This window comes from Triturus cristatus, chromosome 10 (genome assembly GCF_964204655.1).
Source record: "Triturus cristatus chromosome 10, aTriCri1.1, whole genome shotgun sequence".
Classification (NCBI taxonomy): Eukaryota; Metazoa; Chordata; class Amphibia; order Caudata; family Salamandridae; genus Triturus; species Triturus cristatus.
In genome coordinates, this window is record NC_140593.1 from 961,417,119 (window position 1) to 961,443,894 (window position 26,776).

General features: G+C 43.4%; 1 protein-coding gene across 2 annotated transcripts in view; it reads left to right on the forward strand.

Annotated features, from left to right (window-relative positions):
* Positions 1–26,776, forward strand: part of SYT17 (synaptotagmin 17) — a 680,897-nt gene that overhangs the window by 577,463 nt on the left and 76,658 nt on the right. The window contains exon 1 of one of the 2 annotated variants that reach the window (XR_014969605.1): positions 14,948–15,070. The exons of the other annotated variant lie outside the window; for it this stretch is intronic. The gene's annotated coding sequence lies outside the window, so the exon portion shown is untranslated. Of the gene's footprint in view, positions 1–14,947; positions 15,071–26,776 lie in introns of those variants that run through there. 2 annotated transcript variants of the gene reach the window in all.

Below are 26,776 nucleotides of genomic sequence, written 5' to 3' on the forward strand. Positions count from 1 at the left end.
TGCTATTGTCTATCTAAGATACATTGAGGATCTGTTTTTATTTGGAGGGGCACAGAGCAAAGTGCGCAGGAATTTGTGGATATGCTCAATGTTAATAGTTTGAACTTGCACTTTACATCAACTATTAATGAAAGATCAGTATGTTTTTTAGATGTAGAGGTTTATTTGGACAACAATTCATTGGCAACAAAGCTATATAGAAAACTCACTGCGGGCAACACAATTCTCCACGCATCAAGCCATCATCCGCATCACCTGATACGCGGCATCCCATATGGTGAGATGCTGCGTATCAGGCGAATTTGTAGCTCAGATGTGGATTGTGAAATTGCATAGGAAGCTAGCAAACTTTGTTTTTTGGCAAGGGGCTACTCATTGAATGTGATAGACAGTGCTATTAAGAAAACAAGGATTGTATCCAGGAGTGAAATGTTGGTTCCTAAAGCTAAGCAGTGTTTATCAAGTAACACTGCTTCCAATATTCAATCTAGGATTATTCTAACTTATAGCAGGCAACATCAGGAGCTCAGGAAGATTTTCAATCGAAACTGGAACCTAGTGCAGGGGGATCCCGTTATTGGCGACTAAGTTGCTAAGAAACTGGCACTAACATTTAGAAAATCATTTTCCATGAGCACTAGTTTGGTTAGTAGTAGCCCCGAGGTGGCGATTCCAACAACTTGGATGGCTCAAATTAAAGGATTTAAGAAGTGTTCTAGCTGTAAGGCGTGCAAATTTGGATGCAGTAAGACCCATTTCCTCAGTCCTTTTAAATCCAAACCAGTCCTGATTAACAAAAGACTGACATGTAAGACTGGGTTTGCTGTTTATGTGCTGGAGTGTCCGTGTGGGCTTAGGTATGTTGGTAGTACCAAGTTACCGGCCCACAAGAGGATACTCCAGCACATTAGAGCTATTACTGGCAGAGATCAGGCTTATCCAGTCGCCAGGCATTTCGAGCAGAAACATGACAGTAACCCGAATCTTCTTCAGTATTTTGTGATAGATACGGTTTTACCAATGAAACGTGGTGGTAATCGTGAGGTGAAATTGCACCTCTTGGAGACACGATACATCTTAGAGCTTGATACTAAACATTCGGCTGGATTAAATGCTAGCGAAGACTTTTATACCTGTTTATAGTCTCCCATACTCTGCCACTCGGTGAATCGTAATGTGGGCTCACATTATGACTGAAATATGAAATACAGCAGTTTTACATATACATTGGTCATGGGGGAGAAATAAATATAGGATAGAAAAAAACAAAAATCCCACATACCATCGAAGATTTTAGAAATGATCAATTTATATGATATCTGGTATACCCTCTTTATAGTTAAATAATGGGATAGGTTTTCCCTAATTTTAATACAAGTTTGCACTGTTTTGCATATAATTTTTGAAGCCGCAATTTTTTTAAGGTATAATTTAAGGACACTGTTTATGATGGACATTGGCTGAAAGAGGCCCACTTGGGCACTAATGTTGGCTAAAACATGAGTAGTATTAAGAGTATCAATGAAATAGCGATTATTGCATCATTTTGAGTATTGTTGCAACAGTTGAACTAGTACTTTCTAGTTAAATGAATGTGCTGAATCAAGGAAATTCTATTTAGAAATCCCATATGTATAGATTCATGTATGTCGCTGTAGCCAACTTTTATCACTTATGTGTTTTAAAGGACAATATCACCTTTTAATTGGTATAGGTATTTATATTTATTTATATTTATATTCATGTATGTATTTATATATTTATATATTTTTATATATTTATGATGTGTAAATTATAACACATGAGGATATGTACAGTACTCTTTTGTGACCATTAATAGTAACTCTTCACTTTTTATCTTCAATGTCGTAACTTGATGATGCCATTTCCTGTTTAATACCTTAAATGCCGCCTTTTCCGATAGCAACGCGTCATGTGATCAAGACCCGAGTGGGGGTCGCAACGCGTAATGGCGGTCTGGCTGGGCGAATGAATAAAGCACTTTTGATTGGCACTATCTTCTGGGCCCGCTCTTCGTCACTTTTTGTCCGAGCGAGGCAGCTGCAAGCGGCGATTTGCATTCATATATATATATATATATATCCAACACCCCAGGTTTGAGCTGGGACAGAAAATCATCCCAGGCACCACCAAAATAGAAGTGACCTCCACTAGAGAATCCGATAGCTAAACAAGCTATGGCATAGCAAATAGGTCACACCTTTGGGACTGTATAAATATTTTGCCAGAGCTAATGGCTTTGACATATCTAAAAGCTATGTTGTAGAGCATTATGGCTGCTGTGCAGCATGTTGAAACGTTATAATAAAAAAGTGTTATAAACTTTGTTTTTACCTTATATATAACCAAGAAGACATTATGTACAACTGAACGTCCCTAGTAAAAAACAAATTAACATAAAAAATGTCTTCTAGTTTTTTTGTCCTTGCAATGCTGGCAACTTTTTTCTACATGTTCTAATGCTTGTTTGTCATAGCTTTTTATTTGTTATGGGGGGCATAAACAGCGGGAGAGTGGAGGTTGGGAAATAGTACATTAATTACAACACGAGCAGCGGACAGACACTAGGGGAGAATCAACAGATGCCAGATTCTGAAGGCAGACTGAAGTGATGCTGAGGTGGTGGTGTACTGGTATGGAGGTGATGTTCAGGTGATGATGAATGATACTCAGGTGGTGCTGAGTGATGCTGAGGTTTTGTTGACGTGGTGGTGTGCTGGTGTGGATGTGATGCTGAGTGATACTGAGGCAGTGCTGAGTGATGCTGAGGTGGTGCTAAGTGATGCTGTGGTGCTGAGTGATGCTGAGTTGTTGCTGTGCTGAGGTGATGCTGTGCTGATGCTGAAGTGGTGCTGTGTTGACACTGAATTGCTGTTGAGGTGGGCTATGCTGATGCTGAGATGGTGCTGTGCTGATGTTGAGTTGGTGCTGTGCTGATGTTGAGGTGGTGCTGCGCTGGTGCTGAGGTGGTGCTGGACTGTTGCTGAGGTGGTGCTGCACAGATGCTGAGTTGGTGCTGCACTGGTGGTGCTGCACTGATGTGGAGGCGGTGCTGTGCTAAGGCAGAGATGGTGCTGTGCTGATGCTTAGGTGATGCTTTGGTGGTGCTCAGGTGATGCTGAGTGATACTGAGATGGTGAGGAGTGATGCTGAGGTGGTGCTTAGTGATGGTGAGGTGGTGCTGAGTGATGTTGAGGTGGTGCTGAGTCATACTGAGATGGTGGTACTGGGCTGGTGCTCAGGTGGTGCTGAACTGGTGCTCAGATGGTGCTGAGTGAAGCTGAGTTGGTGCTGTGCTGAGGTGATCCTGAGGTAGGGCTGCACTGGTGCTGATGTGGGGCCTTTCTGGTGATGGTGCACTGATGTGAAAGTGGTGCTGTGCTGATACTGAGATGGTGCTTTGCCGATGTTGAGATGGTGCTGCACTGGTGCTAAGATACTGTGTCACTGTTGCTGAGGTGCTGCTGCACTGATGCTGAGTTGGTGCTGCACTGGTGGTGGTGCACTGATGAGGAGGTGGTGCTGTGCTGATGCTGAGATGGTGCTGATGCTCAGGTGGTGCTGTGGTTGTCTCAGGTGGTGCTGTGCTGATGCTGAGGTGGTGCTGCGGTGATGTTGGGGTGGTCCTGTGCTTATGCTGATGAGTGGCTGTGCTTATGATGTGCTGGTGCTGAGGTTGTGCTCCACTGGTGCTGAGGTGGTGCTGTGCTGGTATTGCAGTGTTGCTGAGTGATACTGAGATGGTGCTTTGGAGGTGGTGTGCTTGTGTGGAGGTGGTGCTGAGTGATACTGAGGTGGTGCTGAGTGATTCTGAGGTGGTGCTGAGTGGTGCTGAGGTGATGCTCAGGTGGTGCTGTGCTGGTGCTCAGGTGGTGCTTAGTGATGCTGAGTTGGTGCTGCGCTAGTGTTGAGGTGATACTGCACTGGTGCTGAGGTGGTGCTGTGCTAATGCAGAAGGGGTGTTGGCTTGGAGCCGAGATAGTGCTACGCTGAGGAAGTGGTGAGGCTGCTCTGGTGCTGAGTTGGTGCTGTGCTGTGGTGCTGCGCTGATGCAAATGTGGTGCTGTGTTGATGCTGAGGAGGTGCTGTGGTGATGTTGAGGGATGCTGAATAGATGCTGTACTGGTGCTGAGGTGGTGCTGAGCTGCTGCTCAGGTGGTACTGCATTGGTTCACAGGTGGTGCTGAACTGCTGCTCAGGTGATGCTGAGTGATGGTGAGTTGCTGCTGTGCTGATGCTGTGCTTATGCTGAGGTGGTGCTGCATTGATGCTGAAGTGGTGCAGCGTTGGTGCTGAGCTGATGTTGAGGAAGAGCTCTGCATAGGTGCTGAGGTGGTGTGCCACTGGTGACTGTGCATTGGTGAGGAGATGGTGATGTCCTGATGCTGAGATGGTGCTGTGCTGGTGCTGAGGAGGTGCTGCACTTATGCTGCGTTGGTGCTGAGCTGATGTTGAGGAAGAGCTCTGCACAAGTGCTGAGGTGGTGTGCCAGTGGTGGCTGTGCATTGGTGCGGAGAAGGTGCTGTGCTGATGCTGAGACGGTGCTGTGCTGATGTTGAGGTGGTGCTGAGGTGATGCTGTGCTGGTGCTGAGGTGGTGCTGCACTTATGCTGAGTTGGTGTTGCACTGGTGGTGGTGCAATGATGACAAGGTGGTGCTATGCAGATGCTGAGGTGGTGCTGTGCTGATGCTAAGGTGGTGCTGTGGTGGTGCTCAGATGGTGCTGCTGTGCTGATGCTGAGGTGGTGCTGAGGGATGCTGAGGTGGTGTTGAGTAATGCTGTGGTGGTGCTGAGTGATGCTGTTGTGGTGCTGAGTGATGCTGCGGTAGTGGTTCTGTACTGGTGCTCACGTGGGACTGAGTTTGTGCTGTGCTGAGGTGATGCACTGACACTTATGTGGTGCTGCGCTGATGCTGATGTGGTGCTGCTTTGGTGCTGAATTGATGCTGAGGTGGGGTTGCGCTGGTGCTGAGGTGGGGCTGTTCCGGTACTGAAGTGGGGCTGTGCTGGTGGTGGTGCACTAATGCAGAGATGGTGCTGCGCTGAGATAATGCTGTGCTGATGTTGAGGTGGTGCCGTTTTGCTGCTGAGGTGGTTTTGCTCTGGTACTGACTTGGTGCTGCACTGATGGTGGTGCACTGATGAGGAGGTGGTGCTGTGCTGATGCTGAAGTGGTGCTGTGGTGATGCTCAAGTGGTGCTGTGCAGATGCTGAGATGGTGCTAAGGTGGTGCTGCACTGGTGCTGAGGTGGTGCTGGGTTATACTGAGGTGGTGCTGAGGTGGTTGCGTGTTTGTGTGGCGGTGGTGCTCAGGTGGTGCTGAGTGATAATAAGTGGTGCTCAGTGATGCTGAGGTGGTGCTGACTGATGCTTTGGTGGTGTGAGGTGATGCTCCACTGGTTCTGAGGTGGTGGTGAGTGATACTGAGGAGGTGCTGTGCTGATGCTGAGGGGGTGCTGAGTGATGCTGTGGTGGTGCTGAGTGATGCTCTGGTGGTGCTATGCTGATACTGAGAGGGTGCTGTGCTAATGTTGAGCTGGTGCTGCACTGGTCCTGAGGTGATGCTGTACTGGTGCTAGGGTGGTGCTTTGCTGATGCTGATTTGATGCTGCACTGTTGGTGGTACACTGATAAAGAGGTGGTGATGTGCTGATACTGAGGTGGTGCTGCAGTGGTGCTGAGTGATACTGAGGTGGTGCTGAGTGATACTGAGGTGGTGCTAAATGATGCTGAGGTGGTGCTGAGTGATGCTTTGGTGGTGCTCAGATGATGCTGTGCTGGTGCTCAGGTGGTGCTGCGTGATGGTTAGTTGGTGCTGCGCTGGTGCTGAGGGGATACTGCACTGGTGCTGAAATAGTGCTGCGCTAATGCTGAAGTGGTACTGAGTTGCTGCTGCACTGGTGCTGAGGTGGTGCGGTGCTGATGCTGAGGTGGCGCTGCGCTGATGCTGAGGTGCTTCTGAGTGATGCTGTGTTGGCACTGAGTGATGCTGAGGTGGTGTTGCACTGATGCTGAGGAGTGGCTGACTTGGTGCTGTACTGGTGGTGGTGCACTGATGAGGAGGTGGTGCTGTGCTGATGCTGAGATGGTGCTGTGCTGATGCTGAAGTGGTACTGTGGTCATGCTCCAGTGGTGCTGATCTGCTGCTGAGGTGATACTATGCAGATCCGTAGGTGCTGTTGTTCTGATGCTTTGCTGGTGCTGAGTGATACTGAGGTGGTGCTGAGATGGTTGTGTGCTTGTGTGGAGGTGGTGCTCAGGTGGTGCTGAGTGATAATGAGGTGGTGCTCAGTGATGCTGAGGTGTTGCTGAGTGATACTTTGGTGGTGTGAGGGGATGCTCGACTGGTGCTGAGGTGGTGGTGAGTGATACTGAGGAGGTGCTGTGCTGAAGAGGTGCTGAGTGATGCCGTGATGATGTTAAGTGATGTTGTGGTGGTGCTATGCTAATGTTGATAGTGTGCTGTGCTGATGTTGAGGTGGTGCTGCACTGGTCCTGAGGTAATGCTGCACTGGTGCAGAGGTGGTGCTTTGCTGATGCTGATTTGATGCTGCACTGCTGGTGGTACACTGATGAAGAGGTGGTGCTGTGCTGATGCTGAGGTGGTGCTGCACTGATGTTGAGCTGGTGCTGTTCTGATGCTGTGCTGGTGCTGAGGTGGTGCTGCACTGGTGCTGCGGTGGTGCTGAGTGATACTGAGCTGGTGCTAAGGTGGTGTTGAGTGATGCTGAGGTGGTGCTGAGAGATGATTTGGTGGTGCTCAGATGATGCTGTGCTGGTGCTCAGGTGGTGCTGTGCTGATGCTGTGGTGGGGCTGTGTTGGTGCTGAGTTGGTGCTGTACTGGTGGTGGTGCACTGATGCAGAGGTGGTGCTTTGCTGATGCTGAGGTGGTGCTGTGGTGGTGTTGAGTGATGCTGAGGAGATGCTGCACTAGTGCTGAGGTGCTTCTGAGTGAAGCTGTGTTGGCACTGAGTGATGCTGTGGTGGTGCTGCACTGATGCTGAGGTAGAGCTGCACTGGTAGTGAAGTGGTAGTGCACTGCTGCAGAGGTGTTGCGCTGGTGCTGAGGTGGTGCTGCACTAGTGCTACATTGGTGCTGAGGTGGTGCTGCGCTGGGGCTGAGGTGTTGCTGCGCCGGGGCTGAGTGATGCTGAAGTGGTGCAGTGCTGGTGTTCTGGTGGTGCTCAGGTGGTGTTGTGGTGGTGCTGCTGAAGATTTCCTGAGTGGTGCTGACTGGTGGTGAAATGGTGCTGGGCTGTTGGTGAGATAGTGCTGCGGTGGTGGTGAGGTGGTATCGCATTGTCTACTTGCAGGATATAGTTATAAGTAACCTCACATTACTGCCGCATTTGGAGAGTACGACAAGGCAACCTCTTGATATTGGTTTTATTTCACCAATGATTGAAACCTAAAAGAAAGCATCAAAAGTTTGAAGGGCACAATTTAGAGCTGATTACATTTTAATAAAATGGAGCAATAACAACGTTTACCTCTTTAATTGTATCCAAATAATTACACTGTTAAAAGCACAATTTAAATAGGTTGATCCTACTGCTGTACATCTTCTTAAACTACACTTCCATTAAGTAAGTATATTATTTAAGGTTTGGACATTTGAGCTAATGAAACCAAAATTGTTATAGGATAAAAAACAACATGGCCTCCGAATGAAAAATCATTTGTGAAACCAAAGTCAGTTGAAAACAAGATAAGGACATGATTTGCCGTCCTCGGCTGAGCGCGTTCGGAAAGCCAAACAAACCAAGGCAAATGAAAAAGTAATGTGCCAAAACTATCACATATGGCTGATAATGAAGTGATCTATGTAACAGGTCTAGTCTCCAGGGTGTGACCAAAACAGCAAAAGGACGGACAAATGTAAACTTTTCACCAATGAAAACAAAGAAATTTTGAAAGGCACATGACGGAATGAAAAATGAATGGATGGGTGTGTGGAATGCCCTTACAGTAGATACAGCACGCCTCGAGAGACAACGCATGCGCTGCCTAGGCGAGACCTAAAAAGTGGACTACCCCTGCAAATCAGAGCAGTTTTGCATTTGTAAAGACATGCTGTATAAGTGTTTTGCAAAGTATGGGATACTGCATGCATTTGAGCTTGCTGCAGACTATCGTTGTGTTAATATCAGGTACATCAATAGCAAAAAATGTCCACTAGACTATCGAACACGCCCACAAACAGCCAAAACAAGCATTTACAATGCAATGGTCTCGGCATTGTTAAAGTTCGAGCTATTGGCATTGCTCATGACATTATTTTTATGTTTTTGTTTTTAAAACATTTAAAGAAACGGCATTGTTATTTACAATGTCAATAGCTTAATCACTCTCAAATGCGAGACCTATTGCATTTGCACCCACACACAGAGCCACACACACAAAGCCACCCACACACACAGAGCCACCCACACAGAGCCACTCACATAGAGCAACCCACACACAAATAGAGCCACCCACAGAGCCACCTACACACACACACAGTTACCCACACACAGACAGAGCCACCACAGTGAAAGTGAGTTAGTGAGATAGAAAGAGTGAGGTAGAGAGATAGAGAGTGAGTGATGTAGTGAGTTAGAGAGAGAGTGAAGTTGTGATATAGAGAGTGAGGTAGTGGGAGAGTGAGGTAGTGATCTTTTTAGAGAGAGAAGTAGTGAGATAGTGAGGTAGTGATATAGATAGAGGGGAGTAGTGATGTATAGAGAGTTATGTAGTGAGAGAGAGTGAGGTAGATAGAGAGTGAGTTAGTGAAAGAGTGAGTTAGTGAGTGAGAGGTATTTTCTGATGTAGTAAGATAGAAACAGTGAGTGATGTTGTGAGGTAGTGAGATAGAGAAAGATTGAGGTAGTGAAAGAGAGAGCCTTTATCATAAACAAATCAAATAGACATTGAACAGCGACAATAGTTGTGGAAGCCTCTTCAAAATGTAGGCTGTACTTAACATCTGCAACGTTTCAACTCGATCAACAAACAAATTCTGAAGCCAAATGATGGATAGACAATCCCTGAAAAAGGACCTCACCACTCAAGATCTGAAGAGTTAAAACTGGGTGGACAAGCTGAGGGCAGAAATCCTTTTTTTAATTTTAATTTATATTTTGTTACTCGCAGACTATGTGGTTACATAATCCAGGTATGTATATTAAATCACTAGTGGTAGAATCAGTATTCCAAGATGATACGGACAACTTCCTGACAGGACCTCGCTCCGTGTGAGTGCACATTGGGTTTGGACGCAGCACTGCAGGAGTGTGGCAGGTAAATGAAGTGGCAGGAAGGGAAAGTGAGAGCGATTCCAGAAGGAGGGATAGTAAATTAAGAAGGAGAGGAGGAATCCAGACTAGCAGAATGACGGCCAGGAGAAAGTGACTGGGATTATAAAAGGGGAGTAGGCTGACAAGAGGAAAAAAATACAGGGGTGTATGTTGCAAAAAAACAACACAGCAAGACAATGAACCTTGACGAAGAAGCCCGGTGTGATGGAGGAGGGGGAGGAACGTGGAAATGATGGAGTTCTCTCGAGCCTCAATTTCAATACACAACTAAGGAAAAAGGAGTCGGGGTGGGGAGGGGTGGGGTGGAATAACGCAGCATGCACCAAATCAGCAGTGTGAAACCTGCAGATGTTGGTGCTGCTGTGCCAAAGATAAACCTAACATTTGAGAAGCTTTAGAAATAGCCTTGCTCAGTGCAGTTTCTTCTGCAATTTTTGTGATCTATTAATTTAAAAAGTAAAAATGAGAACATTTCTAAAGTAGTGCTCGAAGCGTGACTGTAAATCACCCACACGTTTATTCTTTCATATAGTCTCATACTGATACAATTAATATGCTACACACACAGTGACTCTATACCAATGTATATATCTTCTGTACAAGATATGTATTACACCCGTTATTTATAGGTGTATGGTGCGATAAGTTACTAAGACCGGATATTCGATTTTGTGCCCCCAAAAAATACTGGTTCATACAAATACTATTTTGCAACTCTACTCTTAACCATGCAAATAATAAATTGCCGCTTTGAGAAAAATGTGACATAATCATAAATCGCCTGAAAATAACTAGTGGAATTAAAGTTCTCCAATTAAAAGGATGGTAAAGAAACTGCTCTGGAAGGAACAAGTACACGAAAAGGAAGTAAAGATATCTAATCGGAAGCACCAAATTATATTTACAATAAAGCCAACCAAATGTGAACAATACAACTCAAACGCGACTGCTGCTGTTTCTGTCCTAAACATCCCACGTGGGTATGGTTAGCAAATGAGTGTCTAAAGCAGTCCTGGCTTTCCTTTTGAAATCTATACTATCTAGTCAGATACCACTAAAACACGACATTTTTTTTTTGCATCTTTATATAGCGCGAACTCGACCCGAAGGTTTTGGAGCGCTTTACATAGCACCGTATTTACATTACACATTCAGGCACGGGGAGATTAAGTGATTTGCCCAGAATCACAGGATGTGGACGCGACCTCGAGGCTCGAACCCTGGTTTCCTGCACCAGGAGGCGGCAGCGCAGCCGACGGACCACATCCTCTCCCTATGACATGGTTGCGTTCAGGAGAAAGGGTGGTCACTCTACTCATGGGTATTTCATGGCGTTAAACAGCAGGGTGGTGCTAATCTCACCTGGTTTCTAACACCACGGTGGGTGGTTGCCATGAATCTGGTGGGATTCCCGCCATGGATTCACAAGGAGCAGAAAACCACCGCAGGGAACTCTATGGCTCCTGTATGTTCAGTGACGCCTCTCTTGCGTGCCAAGCCTCGGTTTGAAATCATTCACAGAGTCGAAACAATGTGTAAACTGTCTGTAGCACAAGAATGAGGGTGTTACCGGCAGACACCATTTCACGCAGTCACATCTTATGCGTTTCAGCAATCGTCAGTCAGCGGGGCGCCGCAGATCAGATCACCACAGGGTGGTGGATGAATGACAAGGGGCGTTTCACAAAGGGACGCGCACTCACACCTTGTAGCTCGCGCTACAGCACCCCTTTGTGTGCTAAAGGGCCGTGGGAAGAATATATTACACCCGACCTCCAGTCACAAGATCGTGTTTCAATGCGTATAGAGTATAGGAAGGCGGCTATCAAATAGCCGTCAGATGTGAATGCGCCGCTCATCAGCACAGTGTTTGAAGTCGCGGTTTCTGCACCCCTCGTTTCATTTGATTCTTTTCTGACATGTAGGGACTTGTTCGCTGAGCTTCTCTTGCACACACAAACGTGATCTGAATGGAACAATAACAACTGGAAAGCAATTGTTCTCAATAAAAATGCTTCAAAAGAAAGGCACAAAACGAGCGCATTATTTGCTTTAAAGGATAAAATAATGCAAGTACATAAAATAAAATGGAAGGGGCAGGCAACCCTGTACAGAAAACAACGCCGAGACTCGAACCTTACCAACTACACCAACCAAATCTTCCATGTCTCTGCTACCCAACAGGTTAACACAGCCCACCGCCATTTGTACCGAGCAAACAAAGTCCATGGTCGTTTAAAAACACATACGATAATTAAAACAAGGAGATCAGGTGAGGAAGCAACGCCGGGACACCACCGCCTTTCTCCGAGGCACAGCAGAAAATGCCTCGGAGAAAGGGAGTGTCCTTTTCGGATTGGGGGGCGTGTTTTGCTGTTGTCTCCTCCCTGAGACTTCTCGCAAAAAACACGCCCCCCGATCCGAAAAGGACGGGGCAGGATTAGAGTGACGGGACCTCTTCTCCAATGGCTGGCCAGCATTTACTAGGCCAGCCAATGGAGAACAGGGAAGAAGAGGGGCGGGTTCAAGCCCCTCTTCACCCAAGTCATTATGTCTCGCGAGCGAGACTGCGCAAGCGCAGCCATCGCTAGCCGAGACCTAAAAACGGCCCACATACTGACCTGTCACACCAGCCCTTCGGGCATTGCCAGATTGCCCTATAAGCCAGCCTAACCTTGTTGGGGATCGATTCACAAACGTATTTAGACATATAGATTTGACTTCCACGCAGAAACATTGTTTACAAGTGTTTAACAACATATAGAATTCACAAAAGTTGGTTTCACATAGGCAAATGGATTTCAATATACAAAGAAACTTTCAGCTAATTCGAAGCGGCATACCTGTGTTGGCCTTTCTACCTGTCAACCAATAACAGTACATGGTGAGAATTACGCCAGCTGAGCACCGTTATGCAGAAGCACATTTTATTCTTTATTTTATTCTCATGGATAAACTTCTTCTCTTACACCCCTCTGAAGTTTGGTTGTGTTCTGTTCCATGTCCCACCCCGGAAAGAGGTTTGCTCCTGCCCTTGACAGGAGTACATTTTTGCCCATTTCTAGGTTGTAAACGTTCAGAGATCCGTTTGTAAACGGCCACAAACCCACGTGTTTGTGAGTCTTCACAAACTATCAAGGCTGACCATGCCTTGCCAGCCCACTCTCCACCATTTGCAAGGGATGTATTCTTCTCATATTATCGTTTGATTGTGTGCTGATATTCCATAGTAGTAAAAGGGTTTTCAACCCCAAGGTCGCCTTCAGTGCATTCCTTGAAATTATAAATGCAATGAATGCGGGTATGTCTGATATATGAGTGCAAATGGCCTTGTCAATTGTTCAAGTTTATTTTGCTGCAGTTATGTTTAGTAACCATGCCCCATTCTCGCGTTTATGCAAGACAAAGACAACTTTGACTCCAATTTTATGGAAACGATTCCTGGAAATGGAAAAGGCTTGTTGCATCAGAGCTAATACCTAGGAAATGGGCTGGTGTTCTTTCCAAACCCCATAGGAAAGTGAACATAACATTTTCAGATTCTCAAATGAGTATTGTCTAGAAACATAAATTGTGTTTTCTGCTTGATCGCAATTACCCTGTTGTTACTCCTGACTGAAACTAACAGCTCGAGAAACACAATGAAAATGTCAGCCAAACGTTTTAATATCCTAATTCCCTTGGACGTCTTCTGGGCGCAGTTTCTCAAGTTAACACACTGGAAAACCTGTGCACCCTATGTGATTAACAACTAGTGAGAAATCTCGTTTTATTTTCATTTAAATGGCCCTTGGAAACAACTTCTATGTGTTATGTTGGACGATAATGCCAGCAACATATTGATTGATCGGTCTTTATGCAGAATGTACTGTTCAACTACAAAAAAAAAAAAAAAAATGAAGCACGTTGTTCATTTCCCTAGCTTCTATGACTAAGAAATAAATGTGCATAGAACTCACTAAAAGAGATTTTTTTTTAAAGCAAATTAGTAATTTTCTCTGTCACATGTTAAATGTTTTGATTATGTTCTATGAAAAGGGTAATGATTTTTAGGGTAAGGAGAAAAGGAAAATATGGATTGAAGCAGGCCCGTAGCTAGGGAATGATGTTTGGGGGTACAAGGGGAAAGCCATAAGGAACAACTGCATCAGGGTCTCCAACGTGGCCCAACCACATAACATTTAAAATTGCTGAAAAATGAAAAGTTCATAAATGCAATTTACGGCTGGGGGTGTTTTGTTCCTTCAGATACTTTTGGTGAAATGTGTGACCATGCTGCATTTCAAGGGTCAAGACTGATTTGTATATGGCTGGGTCTAAACTGGGGTGGCATGGTGAGCAAAGGAACATGAGGGAAAATGTACAAGCCCCTATCGCCACCACAAAGTCTCTTTTTTATACGTTATGGTGCCGATAGGGGCCTCGCCTTATTTACAATGCAGCGCTAAGCCACTAAATGTGATTTATTGTATTGAATGTCCTTGTTCCTTAAACAACATAGGAAAAACCACTCAGGAAGTGAAAAACGTATTTTACAATATCAGTCACGTATACGGTGCAAAGTGGCAAATGCACCTCTGGTTGATCATTATGTAAAGAAGACACATGCCTCCCAAGAAATGAAATGGTTAGTCCTTGAATTGGTTAAATGTTGGAAACGTAGACACGACATAGATCGCCTGCTTACAATGAGAGAAAACAGGTGGATTTGGTTAGCACAAACCTTAGAAAAAGGTCCGAACTAATTGGTGGAATGGCAGACTCTAGCCAATCTTTAGTTTTCCGTATGCGGACATGGACTTTGTTTCCATTTGTCATCTTCCCACAGCCAAGAGGCGATTTTTATAGGATAACCTGTGCACTTTGGGTTTGTTTCATATATATAGATTTTCCACTATAACATTGGAGAGTAGTTGTATGGTCTCAGGATAATTATCCACTGGGGTGATACACTTTACTCCTGGCAAATGCAGGTTACTCCCATTTGACGTTAGCACCCACTATAAAATGGCTGCCAAATTTACGGATAGATTTTAAAAAATATATATATTTTTTTTTTTACAGAGTTTTATATAGTGCAAACAAAGTATTGAGTATCAGAGCGCTCTACATAGCACCAGTTGCGTTACATGAGGACACATTCATTTTTCTTAGACACGGGGAGATTAAGTGATTTGCCCAGAATCACAGGATGTTCAGCGTCATTGCCGAGACTCGAACCCGGGTCCCCAGATTCGAGGTTGACCGCCCTAGCCGTTAGGCCAACTCCTCTCCTCCTTTTTGTAGGAGGCCGGATATAGCTCTCTTTGTTGAATTATACTCAATGAAACATGGGTATAACCACGGTCTTTTATTGTTATTCAAACTTTGTTTTAAATATGGAAGTTACACACGACACTAGATGAGACGTATCATCTAATACTTTTGGTCCGTTATACTTAGTGTCTGCCATTCTTGTGAGCAGTCCCTCTGGTATAACTTTTTATAATACGGGGTATCTTTAAAAACATTTTTGGACACTTGTGATTGAGTTGGTAGACATATCCCATAGATCGTCATATTATAGTGATTATTCCAAGATGGCCGCCACCATGTTCGTGGATGCTTACATGACCTAACTTCGCGTACGACCTAATTTAATTGGTATGGTCCCGCGTCAGTTACACTACCAAGAATTTGTAGCTGGTATGTGTTAGCTGTATCCCCCATTTGGACTAGTCATTTTGTCGGCCCGCGTTTTTCGGTATACGAGTAAGTATCCCTATTGATTGGTCCTTGTTTTGCTTTGTTGTCCTAGATTCGGGTTGTGATTGAAATAAGACGGAGATTAATGTGTTGTCTCTCCCTCTTTTGTTGTTGTTACAGATGAGATAATCCTAGCTATGTAGTTATTGGGTAAGATGAGGTACCCTTATGTGTGTTTTGTACTGTTTTTAACCTTGGATAAAATCGAGAATTAGAAGCTTATACTGCGATTTTCTTTCCTCAGAATTTTTCAGACTGTAGTTGTTGGTTTCTTTAAAGGAAGCAAGGTATGCTTATTAAATTGGTAGTGAATGGGTGTAAGGTTATGTGCACTAGAGTTGCTTACACTTGAGGTGGTATCACTTGATAGTAGGTAATATGTGTTTCTAGAGCACTGTGGTGGCATGTTTTATATTATATTCTTTTGGAGTTAGCCACTGTGGCACTGGATTTGACACTGGTTGTTGTTTTATTGTAAACAGGTGATATGCAGTGTCATGGGCTAAATTGATTGGTTTATTTTTGTCAGTATTCGCAGGAGTGATTTATTTAACAACACTGAGTCCTGAAGATGGTCTCACAGACCTAATTGGCCATCGATGACCAAAACGTCGACACCACATCCTTTATAACCTCAAACATTATCAATTTGGTTTGTCTGTGTGATATCCCCAGAATGTTAAAGCTTGTATTGCTGAGATTTCATATGATGCTAATGCTATTTGAGTTAAAAGGAATGACTGCACTTCCACTTATTCCGTGTTAAAAGAAACTGAAACAGATAATGGAATCTGGAGGTGCCAGTGTTATGTTTGGAATGTGAATATTGCCTGAATATATTGTTGAAAAACGTGCATAATATAATTTATACAGAATAGGAAGTAAAAGAATAACTTTATTCTCAATATACCCATGAGTGTTGTTTCTATTTCTTATGATTAATCTTTCGGATTCACATTGTGGATCGATATTGAATACTGTAATAATGTGGATAAAAAAAATAATTCCTCAAGGAATATTCTATGTATGCTTAATATTTCACCCAGGTCCTTGGGGAAAATTTGGTTGCCCTATTTTGTCCTAGCCTTGTAAATAAGGCATCCTTTCACAATATATTTGAAAGGGGAGGGCAATGGTTGTTGCGGTGGGCGTTTCACAGCGACATCTATTGATTTTGACACTGCCCCATATTTACAAGGATGGCGTAAATATGGGGCTGCCCCAAAATTAAGTCTGGGGAAAACCTGGTCTTATTTTGGCGAAACGAGGAGAAATGTTTAATTTCTCCTATTTCATACTGTTCTCATGTGTGCTGTGTTGTGCAGCACACATAGAAACAGCAAAACGCCATTGATTGTTTATGTGCAGGAAGGTGTCCCTTCCTGCACATAAACAATCATTAAAAAAGAAGACGTTTTGCAATTTCTATGTGTGCTGCATTAAGCAGCACACATAGAAGTTACAAAATGTCATTTAAAGATTGTTTATGTGCAGGAAGGGACACTTTCCCCTGCAATGCAGACACCCTTGCACTATGGTGCAAGAGAACCTACGTTGGTGCTAGGCAGCTAAATTTAGCACCAACTCAAGGGGAAACGCAGGGCCGCACCATTTTGTTGTAAATATGGTGCAGCCCTTTGTTTCAGAAGTGGCTGAACGTGGCGTCGAGCCAAGAAGGCTAACGCCATGCTCCGTCACTTCCATTGTAAATATGCCCCATGGATTTAACCCAGACCTCTTTACTGGGGCGAATGTTTGATTTGTTCCACATTCCGTCCATCATTTGTGTGTCTTCTGCTATGCTGTATTTCTAGGCAGAATATAATTAATAGTAATTGAATGGGGTTTAAAGGCAGTTCTTAACATATTGGGACATTGTTATCAGTTCACAGATTATGTCACAACAAGGACTCTTATGGAGGTATTATAACCATCAATGGTACCACTCCACTATATAATACTCACAACGGGTAACCAGTGATTTTACCATTTGGTTACCCGTTGTGAGTATTATCAGTACACAGACACAACACATACCAAGACAAGGCCCCCCTGTCAGTCAGCACTTCACAGACTGTATTTGGGCACAAGAGACCTAGAAGGAACAGCCAGCAGAACAGGTAGACAAAGTAGGCATAGGCTAGTGGGGAGAACAGACACAATTGAGGGAGTGCGTGTGGAGCAAGTGTGGTGATGGACACCCTTCCAATAGTCAAACACGCAAGACCTAGCCTGGCAGCTTCCAAGAGATCCTTCCAGAGCCTTGAAACCAGCGCCTAATTTGTGTAGGTTGTTGTAGTCGGTTGGCACTGGCACCCATTCCTGGGAACCAGATTCATTTAACATCATCAAGCTTTGACCCAGAGCAAAAGTGAGAAAGGCAGAAAAGAAATAAAGAGGGATGAAGAGAAATATAGGAAAGTGTGACAAAGGGGTAAAGGTGGAACGAAAAAGAATCTGCAAGAGTAAGAAAAAGAGAAAGGAAATGTAGGATGATAAAAGAAAAGGGCATGAGGTAGAATCAAAACAAGGCAGTCTTGGTATTCGGCATCCTACACATGCAGCAAACCTAGCTAAATTGAGGGCCCCAATTTCTGCACTGTGGGAGCAAAAAGCACGTGGCCTTCTCCCAGTGTTACAAACTGAAAGGGTGTATTCTAAGAAATCGCACTGGTTGAAGCAGAGGCTGAGTTTGGGGTTATTTTGGGCAAGACAGCAGGCTCCATTGTGTGTAGAAGATGATGGGTCATCTCATCAATGATAGGAAGTATTGTTGAAGAGCAGCATTTGCCAACCTTATGTCCTCTTGGTTCTGAGGCTTTTTAAAGAACATTGTATGGTTGAGGCTTGCTTCTTCGTATGTCCATGGTCTAAGATCCATAGTTTCCCAGTCTGTCTCCCTTTCTTTGTCTTTGCATCTATACATTACCATCCCTGGGCCTCTTGCCTTGCACAGCTTTCTTACACAATCCTGGCTCACTTTGACGGTGACTCACATTATTAATATAATTCTCCTGCAAGGCTACAGTATCCTCCTGTGTGAGAGAATAATCCAACCAGGAAGAGACATCAAGGCCATCTATTGAACGTCATGGCCCTTATCTGCTCATAAAGAACCAACACTAAGTACCTTTCAAACCATCATGTTCCATTTCATCTACAAGTCACTGAGCAGCAGCCCAATATAAAGTCCCAAAATTGCTAACCTCATAACAGCTACCTTTTCCATCTCTGTGTACAACATCTAGATAGATGAATTCAATTTACTCAGAAATATCATGACAAAAACAACGAAGGATACCTTCCAAGACCTGCTTGCAATGACTGATATAACATAACTCATCAATCATCTGATCCACAGAAAACAAAATATTCCACACCTCATCCATACATTCATGACCAACATCACGCTCCACTCTCCTGAGAAACCTTGACTAGAATAGTCACACCTCCATCAGAGTCAATCTGGGCTACACAGCTCCTACCGTCCTAAGATTACTCAGTTCAATGAATACGCTCAACAGATCTTTCAGGCTATTCCCTCTAGACACCTTCAACAGGACTAGGTAGCCCATGTAGCCTTATGAGATCCCAGCAATGACACTGCAGTTCTCCTACTGGATCTTGACAGCAGCACCCTCCAGATGCCAATAAACACCCATACCCCTCTAAAAACGTGCTCCACAAAAGGCAAGCCATCTGCACCATGGTATAATCAGGAACTCACAGACAACAAATCTCTCCTTTAGAAGCAAGGATGGGCCTCCCATAGTCAGCTCATCACAGAAGCAAAGGCAACCTCCTATGAGGAGACCATATTCAAGGCTATCGATAAAAAAAGACATCAAGCACTGCATGAAGCCCACATCTGCAGCCACTTGGCTGAGACATGGACTACTATCAACAGCTTTTTAAAATATTAGGTATGCAAAATCTTTCATCTGAATGAAACCACACCTGACACAAATATTGCCACATCAATACTGATAGCCCAAATACCAAAATAGTCAATATTCTAGCACTTTCCACAGCTGATAGTCCTACTCCACTCATTGAAAACAACATCTTAAAAAGATGACTCCATCCCCTCATTCATTTTTAAGATGAAATCTGGACAAATGTTCATACCATTATCAAATACCACCAATTAATTTCTTCAGAGGGCACCTACCACAACCCCAACTTTCCTGTGTCAACTGTCCAATCTTTGCAATTTGAAGCCAGTCTCCACCAAAAGATAATGTCAGAGCATCTGTCCAGGCATTGGTCCTGTCTCACATTGATGAAGGCAATCAGTCCAGTGCTCAGAAAGATCCAGTGATACCTGTCCACATCATGTTTAGGGCCGGCATCATCTACAGACAACAACGCCAAGCCACAATACCAGGCATGAAAGAACAAAACATATAGGGCATTTACCGTAGAGCAGTGCCACAGGCTCCCTGCTGCGCTGCCCTACGGTAAAAGAAAAGAGCAGGAATGCGCAGGATCTATGCAATATGGTGTATTCCTGTCTTTTACGATTGCGCAGGCACAATATGTACTGCCGTGCTCCAGCGAAGGCACCTTTGCAGCATGGTGCTAGGGTGCCTGCGTTGAGGGGATTATTGTTTTTGTGGAGGTAGGGTAACCTTCCTCCACAAAAACAATCACAAGATGCCTTTTTCTTTTTCTATGGAAAAGGAAAGGAAAATCAAGTAGAAATAAAGATATTTCTCCTAGTTGTAGCTCCCTTACATCTCCCGTGGGGAGGCTTAAGTTTTTGGTGCTGCCTCAGATTTACGATTTCTGGTAAATCTGGGGCAGTGTCAAAATGCCATAGATGTTGCTGGGAACGCCCCGAGCAACACCCATTGAATGGCCCTTTCACGCAGAAAACTGCGTTAAAGAGGACACGGACACGGAAGGTCACAAAAAGTGACGTTACGGCGGCTCAGGGGCCTCATAAATGAGCCCCATAGAATGAAATGTAAAGTCCACAACAGTAGTCTTGCCAGACTGAAGACCAGTAAATGCAGGAAAGAGAAAAACAGACACCAGGCTCCAAGGACTTAGACTACCATCCCAAGTAATACTCCTGCTACCCGTCCACCTATACTTCTGAAAGGAACATCATACCTTGCTCTTCAAATACCACCTCACCGCCCAGCAACCATGGGGTTTGGCAGGCACAAGTATAAAAGACATCAGACATGAAGAACCTCATGTCCCCCAAAGTGACAGATTGATTTCTTACTTTACTCGTAGTGTAGTTTAAATGGCTTCATTTAACATTTTGGCAAACAAAATGTAAAGATGAAAGACCAAATGCAAAGTTGTGAGAGACCAGCTATAAATATGTCCACTGCAAACAAGGGAGTTCACATAAAGGACTGGGAAAGACAAGGTGTAATATTATATTATCTTTAATTGAACTATTTCATTACAATAGTAAATATTCAATACATAGTTAAAATTAACAGCATAAACAAAAACGTGACAGATTTAGATTTTAAAGTATCAAAAGAAGCTGAATGGAAATAATTGAATACAAAACTGAAAACAAGCACGCTTTTGATTGTGGAACAATAGCAAGCAATCTCAACTGTTAACACCGAGTAGACAAAAGAAAGTCTTTGAGCATATTGTACAAAAATCAAGATATACGAAACGCCTTTCATGAAACATTTTGAAAGCTTATTTCCACACAGATTCTCATGAATGCGGGAAATCAAAAGACCTTTTCACCAGCTGTCAGTCGAGCTCAGAAGCATATCTTTTGAAAGATACTGAAAACTAGAATTTAAAAAAATCAAAATTAATTGGTTTTATGACAAAGGAGTCAAAATATTGCAAAAATACAAAAGGAGTCAAAACACACAACCCCTCCAATACATTTAAGCACTCTTGTTCATGCAAAACGTTTTGCTGATGTACTTTTAATGTTATTTACATATTTCATGGCAGCTAGCAGAATAAATACTGAATTGTAAATCCGGATATTCACTGTTACTACACCACAGCAGTGGAAAAACACTATTGTGATCATGCAGTGAATTCAAGGCCGCACTGACACGGCTCTCATGGAGATCAGAGAGCACAGCTTTAGGGGAGGGGCGGGGGGGAGTTGTAGAAGGAGGGGGAGAGGACGGTCGAAGACCAGTTGTTTCATTTAAATATTTGGGTGGGGGATAGAGGAGAGATTGAAGAGAGAGTGGTGGTGGGTGTCAGGATACAGGTGGGCAGATTTACAAGCGTCATTTTTGCACCGCCGTTGCGTCACTTTTTGTGACGCAGGAGCAGAGTAAAAATGCGGCCCATTTACAACGTGACGCATCTAGGGAGATCCGTCACGTTGTAAAGCCCTGCGTCACATTATACCTGCGTCAGGTATAATGTATGCAGGGTGGGCGTTCCAACGCAAAAAAGCCTTGTAGAAGTGACGCAGTGAAATCTACAAGATTTCACTGCGCCACTTATAGGACGCCACTGCGTCAAATTCTTACGCCTGCTTGAAGCAGGCGTAATGAGTGATGCAGTACAATGAGGATAGGCCTCCTCTGCATTGCTGGAGTTGTCACGTGCTTGCAACACGACTCCAGGAAATGCGTGACTTTTGCGTCAACAGATGCGTCAGAATTTCTGACGCATCTGGCAATCCTTGTTTGAATACGGCGCATCCATAGTGGCGCAAGGGTTTCTCAGGGTGGCGCAGGGAAAGTGACGTATCTTTACAGATGCGTCACTTTCTTGTAAATCTGCCCCCAGGTTTTCAAAACATTTAGGGGGCAGGGGAGGATGATTGTAGAGAGTGGTGAGGGCCAGTGGCCAGATACCATGTACATGTTTTTTAATGTTTGCGAGGGGAGAGTAAACTAATGCTGGGGGAAGTGTGAGAGAATGGCAAGTTGGCAAGTATTCCTTTATAATTTTGGATGGAGGAGGGCAGGGGAGTGATGGCGAGAGGCTGCTGGAGCCGGGTGGCATGGACACCTGCTGTAAAATGGGCTAACGGGCTCAGGCAGGTGATGCCTTAGGGCTCTCGTGACTTCTGTTCCCCTGCAAAGCTGTTGAAACAAGGGCAGATGATTTTGGGGGAGGGAGGACATCTCTAACATAGCATTATATGTTGGCTACAGTGAATAATGGTGGTGATTCTCACACTTGACTACTTAATGACATAGCACACAATTCGAGCTGCACTCTATCTGTCTATTTGATGTCGCTCAGAATACCCAGGTGAAAAACTACCGCATTATTCACTATTACTTATGTGCAGTTCTGTTTGCACCAAATCTGGCCCCACTGTTTGGCAGGCTTTGCTGTCCCATTGATGACCCAAGGTTAACTAGTTCTTGTAAAAAATAATCCTTGTCTTGGGTTTGAGTTCAAGCTGTGGTTTCATAGTTTCCAAATTTGCACTTTCTCTTGCAGTAATCTGTGGAATAGGATTAGTTTCCTCCACTGATGCACATCCCGCCTCCAGATGCCGCCTTTTTCTTTTGGCGCATTGACAGTGCATGTGGAGTAGGAGTTCAGGCCAGCCTGGTAAACATAGTAGGCGAAATGGCGGCAACTTTTTCCTAAACCCGAGCAGATGGTCTGGTTTTAATTAAAACTCCCACACGTTTTTCCTTCGCTTAATGGGCTTGCATTTTAAATTGATGTCTGAATGAAACAACTGTTTATTAATCAGAAATATATCAACAGGATAGCAACACCAGATTCCACAGGAACAATAATTAATATTACAGAGAATACTACGAACTGATTGTAGGACTGCAGTGACACATACATAACAACAGCATGAAACCAGCCTCACTTCCATTGTAATTGATGTTTGGAGTGATATAACTGCAGACCTATGGAATTCATATATCACACAAGCATACACATGTGCACATTTATTTTGTCAAATTGATCCAGAGTGATGCACTGGCTTTAAGGCATATGAAAGTGAGTTTACTTAAGACTACTTTAACACTTTGCTAACATCTAACTTTTCCAGCTACTGGTTGGGATAGGTGCCATTTTCAATGAATCATAAAGAATCAATGTTTTAATGGAGAATCCATTCATGAAACAAAATCCACTTTCGGAAGAATAGTCAGAGTCATACAGTAGATGACTTTGAAAATTCAATGATGTAAGTATGTTTAATAATGAAAATCAATGTGTGCTCAGTGCTCTGGTGATCCATGGTAAGTGATAAATATTTACAATAAAAAACTGTGGATCACTATTACTTATATGCAAATGTTCACCCTTCTAAATAAATTGATGTGCTGGGCGACACATAACTAGTTAGCATGGAGGAGTCTCATAGATTTATTTAGAAGGGGCGAAACGTTGTTGAAACTATGAACACTAGGATCGATCATCATTAATTGTGGAACTATATAGCCATGTGACATTTACATTCAATCATTATTGATCAAATGTTTTCAATTTTGTATACACACTTTGAACATCAGTCTCTCATTCATCTTCTGACCACCCGAGCACTGAACATGATCTGATTTGCATATTATTACATCATTAAGTGTCCGAAGTCATACATTATGTGACGCTGTGACTCTTTCTGCGGAAGAAGCTTTTGCTCTATGAATGGAATATTTATTGTCCATTGATTGTTTTTAATTACTTGAAAATGACACCTGAGAGCCATTGTTGTTGTGCTATATGAAAGACCACTTTGAGTTCCTCCTCTTGCACACTATTATTATTAATATTATAATTATTGTTATTATTACTTTCCAAGTATTGGATTCAACTGAATCATCCTGCTAATATTGGTTGTTGTGCATATGCTTCCAATCCTATTCTCACGCTTCTTTACATACGACTACAACCGTGCATTGCAGCTCCATGCTGATGCGCCAAGTCTGGAGCTCACTTGCTATGCCTCACACATGACACCAAATTTCAACACTAATAGTTCTGATTACTACTGACACCCTTGTTCTATTTATGCACTACCGATTTAACAGGTACTCACCAGATTATTTTACAAAGCACTTTGGGCCCTAAACCAGTGATAGGAAAGCACTGTGGAAATGCTAAAATACAGTACAAAACTGTTTTAATCTAGTTAGCCTCTTCCACCACCTAAGGAGCATCCTTAATGAGCATTGCAATCTCTTCATATGAAACCTATGTGTCTGCACAAATAAACACAGAGCCCAAAAATGCAGGATACCATTGTATAAATGTGAGAATTTTAGTAGTAGTATGTTTACATATGGACCAAAGGATAGTCACACTCATGACTGCCCTAGCAAAAGACGTTGAGGAGAACCCGGGCAACGATCTTGAAAATGTCACCCATTCATATTCAGTTATAGGCAGTCCAGGATGCTGCAATATTTCAGTAGGATCAACACAAGAAGAAGCACGGCACCTGGTCATGAGACCATTAGATACCCAGCCTTATTCACCTATTGATATTGGCAGAGGGTGGTTTATTGACTGGAACTTCTGCCCACGTGACAACATGGGGTTTCCAGTGGGCCCACTATCAATCACTGGCATAAAATAAGTGCTGCTTCTGGAAAATATGTGAAAAGGTTATTTGAAATGGAGTGTCCCAAGTGCCCCAATTAGTTATCTTGACAGGAATACGTTAAGCACACAATCCTCATAGGTTTCTTGGGGCTAAACCAGTGGCAGCAGAAAGCAGTAAGGTTTAAGGAAGGAGCAAAAACTTTGCAAAAGAGACAAGTTTTCAGACAGCAACTGAAAGCACAGTGGGTGGTGTGGTGTTTAGTATTCCACTGAGCTTATGTTATAAGTAGAGTCATGGAATGTGTATTATAGAATGTGATGATGCAGAGGGAGAGAACCTTCAAATCAGTTGGAGCTGATTTAATCGGCCCTTCTGACCTACTGTATGCTGTCCTCATTTACTACTATAAAAATGTCTGTACCCATGCCTGTTAGAAAGTGCATCACTTGGATTTGTGGAGTGGCATTGTTTCAGTGCGAGGAGCCTTTCTGCTGTGATCGTGCTCGAGGAGCCTCTGCGCGTGGTGACATTCTACTGCGATTGTTCTCTACTGCTACGCAGCCTGGTTCTCCAGTGTTCACGGGACTCGACATGCACTTCGGATTTAGTGTCCACTTCCATACAGTGTGTGAAGCTGCATTCAACACTATCTTTGGATACACTCCGGGTGCGACCAGCCTGTATCTAACAATTAGCAGCTTACCTGTATGTGACTGGAATGGCTTGATGTTTGCGCTCGTATCTGGATCCTTCAGTCAGCGCGTGTGTATTTCTTTCTGCTGTATCACTGCATATGGGCAGCTTGGCCAGTATTCAGCAGAGAACCTAGCATTGGCACGTAACCAAGGGGATGTGTCGTGACTATCTTGCGTGTACAGTGGAGGCATCGGGTGGCTTTTAAGCATTTGTTCAGAGATATGATTGCCAGTTAAGAGCTATCTTCATGATACACTCACCATTCGAGCTTTGGCAAAAGTTCACTTAACTTTGTGGTTACACAAGTCAATAGTGATTGGCACAGTTTTCTGAAGGAGACTGGTTTAAGATCAGTATATCACTTGCGTCAACATCGATTAGCATGCTACATTAATGTGTATAGTGTTACTAGTATTAGGTGTCAACAGTGATTTGTTTTTTGGGTCATTTTATTTGTTTTATTTTTTTATTGTTATTTTCTAACAAATTTCTAACAGTCTTGATCATATTTTTTCACAGGGGTATTTTATTATTCATTGGATTTTATTACTATATTGGGTACAATGCAAACTGTTACTCCACCTAGCCCTTTCTTATAGAAACCCAGTAAAATGACGGTTATTGTATGGATCGTTCAATTCATACTTAGGTGCAATAGACGGTTTAAAATTTAAAGCTGATAGGAAACGAAGTTTACTTTATTGCCATCTGGTAATTGATGGTCAAACTGTCTGCGACCATTTTCCATAATACACTGGAATGGACAGTGATGAAATGGATGAATTTCAACTTGCAGTTAAACAACTGAGTGTGTCTTTTGATGAAAAAGTAAACCCTGTAGTTCACGGACACAATTTCTTTTCCAAGAGTCCAAGGTCCCAAAGAATCAATTGAATCATATGTAACTGCTTTAAAAATGTTTGCAAGGTACAGTTAGTTTGAGGGGTTTACATCGCAGTTGATTCAGGATCACATAGTATCCAGATGCAATTCAAAGAAAATTCATAAAAATTTTTTAGCATGCAAGAATCCATCATTGAATGAGACTATTGGTATATAGAATGCTTGCAATTGGAGGAATTAGAAGCTGAAAATTCACACATATTTGTCATGAATAGTAGTTCACAGAATAAAGTGTCCCAGGCTTCAATAGACAATGCAAGTTATGGAAGAGGTGGTAAAAGTGGTGTGGATAATCATAACAAAAGTGTAAAATATGTTAATTTTGGGTGTGGTCGGTTAAAATGCACATGTTTTAGATGTGGAGCAACCACACATGTATTTAGTTTTAAAAATTGTCCAGCAATTGCACAGGAATGCAGGAGATGCAAAAATGCGGGAAATTTTGGAAAAGTATAAAGGGGTAGCAGATGCATTCCAGTTAGATGTGTTCAGGGCTATGAGGAATGATGAACCGCAAAAGGTTGAGAAAAACATAGAAGAGTTGGTATTGTCAGTGGACAATGTGGACATTAACGGTGTACAACATGAGATGAGGTACTGTGATCCTTTGGTGTCAGTGAAAATTGATA